Genomic DNA, 4370 nt, shown 5'->3' on the forward strand with positions numbered 1-4370 from the left:
GCTCCTATTTCCACTACCCCCCTTTTCACAACTTTCTTCCTCCCAATTTCCCTACTTTTCCACCTTAATTAACCTTTTTTTCGCCGAACAATGAAACCCTAAAAGCTATTGAAGTTACCCCTACTTTCCCTCCTATCCTCCTTTTGCACCTACTTCCCCTCTTATCCTCCTTTTGCACCTACTTCCCCTCCAATTTTCACTACTTTCTCTCTCCAATTCCCCCTAATTTCCCAACCCCTAATTAATCATTTATTCGCCGAAAAATTAAACCCTAAAAATTATTGAGACTACCCCTAGCGTAGAAAAATTCTGAGGATCTTGGGAGAATTATGCTGTGTTAAAATATGTTTGTGGGCAAATGGGAAGGAATAGAGAGAAATGAGGAAAATTTGGTCAGATTCTTACCTTGACTGAAAAAAAAATTGAAGCTACGACACTGAGCCTTTTTATTCCCCATAAATACCAGGGAAAAATCTGCTTCATATTGAAATTCTAAATATTAAAAATAAGAAAAAGGAGAACAATAAGGAGAAAAATAAGAAAAAGGAGAACTTTGACAAATATGAAAAATAAAAACCCATAAAACACCACTGCTTAGCGTAGAAAAATACTGGAAACCTTGGGAAAAAACGTGCTACCCTTTTAAATTCCAAATATCAAATATAAGAAAAATGAGAATTAGATCTGATTTTCTTCGAATATGGCTCAAATTAAAGCTTATAGTATGAAGAATTGATATCAAAAATAAATATTTCTATATTGCAGATGTGTTGGATATCAGTATATGAAAAATAAGAAAAATGGAGACAAATTTATTATATAGAATATAGACAACAATGCTGTAAGTTTTTCGTTTGGTCCGATTTTCTTTGAGGAGAACTCAAATTAAAGCTCTTAGTGTATGTGATTATGATAAATTAACAAATTTGCTGCTATATTTTGCATTTTTTGATGACAGTGGTTTAAAAGATTTGTTACAAAATTTTAATGTTTAAATTCCCTGAATTTCCCTGAACAATTTTTTTATTTCCCTAACCATTCTAAATTTTTGTTTTAGTTATAAAAACAACCTTATAACTAGGATCCTAGGAGATAAATAATGTTAATGCAACAAATTTTATAAACTCATTTTATATATTTTTAGTTACAACAGCCATGCCGAATTTTAGCAGAGGTTGTTCAAAAATTACGAATTTTTAACTCAAAAAGATATATTTGGAACCAAACATAAAATCATTTAATTTTCAGTGAAAATAAAATTAATTCACAACCATGAAAAAAGGAATTTCAAGCAAAATAGTTAAATTTATAGTAAAAGTGAAGAATGTTGGATAAAAATAAGGGTTCTTAACAAAAAATGCAATAGTTAAGATTTCCACCAACAAATATTTTTATTTTGAATCAAAAACAGTTTAAATTAAACCAACAAATGCAAATTTCCAACAAGAGTTGAATTTTCAACCAAGGAAATTAATTTTCAACGAAAAAATGATTTCCTAGCAAAATAGTTCAATTTTCAATTACTGAGATTACTTTTCTACCAAAATACGATTTTTCAACAAAACAGTTGAATTTCACTTAAACAGGTAAATTTTAAACTTAGAATAGTTAAATTTCCAGTAATAAAATTAATTTTTCGTCAAATAAGCTAAATTTTTAATTAAATAATTAAATTTTCAACTCACCAGAGAAACTTTCAGCAAAAATGACATTTCTATTTTAAAAAAACAACATTTTTTGAGCAAAATTGAAGTTAAATTTTCAGTTAAAAAATCAATTCCCCCTTGAACCAAAAGAACATATTTTCTAATAAGATACATTCTTAGCCAAGAAGATTAATTTACTATCAAAAAAATTAATTTTTAACCAAATACATGATTTTTCAACAAAATATTTTAATTTTGAAAGGAATTTTTAATCTAACAGTGAAATTTTTAACCAAAGAAATGAATTTCAGCCTAAAAGACACATTAGTTACTAAGAAGATTAATAAATATTCTACTATAAAAGACGAATTCGTCATAAAATACAGAAATTTTCAACCACATAGTTGAAATTTCAACTGAAAAATATACATTTTCAACCAAACATACATGTAGTGCAATCTTCAGTTAAAAAAAAATTGATAAAAAAAAATTTCAACGAAATACTTAATTTTTAATGAAAAAAGGGGTTTCAATTAAAATGATGAATCATCAAGAATAAAATGAATTTTTAATTGATTCCAGTTTTAATCAAGTAGTTGGATTTCCAACTAAAAAATATATGAATAACTCTCAACAAAAAATGTCATAGTCGATATTTCAATCATAATTTTTTATTTTAAACCAAGAACAGTTGACTACAACTGAAAAATACCAAAAATAATTACTTTGTAATAGGTTGAATTTTCAATAAAACAATAAAATTAACTTTTATTTCAGTTTATCGAAAATTATCCGACTGAAGTCATTTTTCCCTGACATTCCCATACCAGTTTTAAGCTGCCTGTTTTTCTTGAATTACCTGACTAATAGAAACCATGTTGAATAATAAAAATTACCATTTTTATAAATTTGAGCCTACGCGTACGAAACTATTGAGATGTTTTCGCTTTTAAAAAAAATGTAAGTTAAATATTGAAGCTTGAGTTCCAGAAAAACTCTATCTAAATACTGCTTTTAAAAGGTTTAAATTAAAAATGCGAAAAAATGCGAAAAAGGAAATAAGTTCTTTAAATTAATATTTTTATTCGTAATAAGTTAATCGAAACTTATTTGTAAATATTGTTTTATATTCAATTAAAAGAATTTTTTTGTTTAGTTTTGCCATTTCTACAAACAATTGAAAATTGTAACATTTTTCCATTCGGTATTTCTTGACAGGCTAAAAAATTTTAAGAAAAATCTGGATTATATTAATCGCAACGAAACCGTTTTCTAGTTATTGTTCTTGCAAATTAAAAATAAACTGTTTGTCTGCAAAGAAGCTAATCGTATCTTAACTTATAAAAGGGGAAAGTTATTCATCAGATTTACATTTGCAACTTTTGTTTACATTACGTTCTCATCAAATGAACAGCCATGCCAACACACAAGGAAAACTATTTAAAACTAGGGTCGTAGGAGTTTTGCATTTTAGAATAATTCACTTAATATTAAGGGTATATAACACTGAACTATAATTTTTGAGTGTATGTTATTTATCTGGGTTTCCAGGCTTCGTGGTCAGTTCGCCACCCTGATAAAAGAAATCCTTAACACGTGTCGACAAAAATATCGCATCTAAATTAACAAACTCAACTGCAAGAAAAAATGTGAGATAGCACAAGCATCGACACGACAAAAATCAAGGAGTGTGTGGAGCTCCACATGCCTAATATTAACGATTAAAACTATGAAACCATTTTGTTGTCCGAATATTCGTTCTTCCCTTTTTCATTTGTCACCGAAAATTGTATATAAATAAAGAGAACTTACCGAAAACCCAGATTTGTTATGTTCTTTATATGCAACGCGATCCAAGGACGCCGGGCATGCCCGTTGATGCCGGTTTATGTGTTTATATTGCGTAATACGGTAAACAAGTGTACCAAAAGGATAAAGCCCAATGTCGATCCAAAGTGCTGACTTCTTTCTTTGTACGAACAGGCACAAACAGGAAAAGAACAGAGAAGTACGAACTAAGAAAACAAAGGAACAGGAACGGTAGATTCCGGAAATAGGCAAAATGCGGAACAGGAGCTTTTTAATTTGACTAGCATCATCAAACGCGCGATACGCGTCAATTTTTTTCGATTTGAGAAAAAAATAATTTTTCATCCAAAAAAAAATTTCGAATTATACTTATTTATTTTTTGGGCTGTATCTAGTCATCCAGAAAAAAGAGGGAGTTACTAAAGGGGATTTTCTGGACCACACTTCGAAATTGTTAAAAGTTTTTAAACATTATCTTGAGTAAATTCAAAAAGTTTTCTGAAGATTTCAGATGTGCCGATAAACAATCTAGAATTTTTTCTATTTTACAGGATTTTACAAAATATTGGGAAGAATTCGAATCTGTTTAAAAGATATTTAGTAATTTTAGAAGTTTGGGAGAAATTAAAAAATATTTTATAAATTTTCGGAAATATTTCCAAGCTTTAAAATAATTTTAATGTCTGAAGAACCTCTTGAATTCCTAAATATTTTTTAAACTGACTCGATTTTTTAAAATTTTGGTCAATCATTCAAAAGTAAAAAATGCTTTAAAACTTTCCACATTTTTAAAAAATCTTTCGAAATTTTCCTTAAAACTAGATGAAAAAAAAATGATTCCAATTTCTCCAGGTAAAGAATCGGAAAAGAATCTAGAGAATTTTAAAGACAATTTTTGTATTCTATAAGATTTTA

At 28.2% G+C, this 4370-nt stretch overlaps 1 protein-coding gene across 1 annotated transcript in view; it reads right to left on the minus strand.

The window, feature by feature from the left end:
• The window catches only part of LOC117168169, a 22470-nt gene extending 19950 nt beyond the window's left edge, over window positions 1-2520 (minus strand). Inside the window, exon 1 of the mRNA XM_033353609.1 lies at window positions 2506-2520. The gene's annotated coding sequence lies outside the window, so the exon portion shown is untranslated. The remainder of the gene's footprint in view (window positions 1-2505) is intronic.
• Between the last annotated feature and the right edge of the window lie 1850 nt (window positions 2521-4370).

Source organism: Belonocnema kinseyi, chromosome 2 (assembly GCF_010883055.1).
Source record: "Belonocnema kinseyi isolate 2016_QV_RU_SX_M_011 chromosome 2, B_treatae_v1, whole genome shotgun sequence".
In the NCBI taxonomy this organism is placed as follows: domain Eukaryota; kingdom Metazoa; phylum Arthropoda; class Insecta; order Hymenoptera; family Cynipidae; genus Belonocnema; species Belonocnema kinseyi.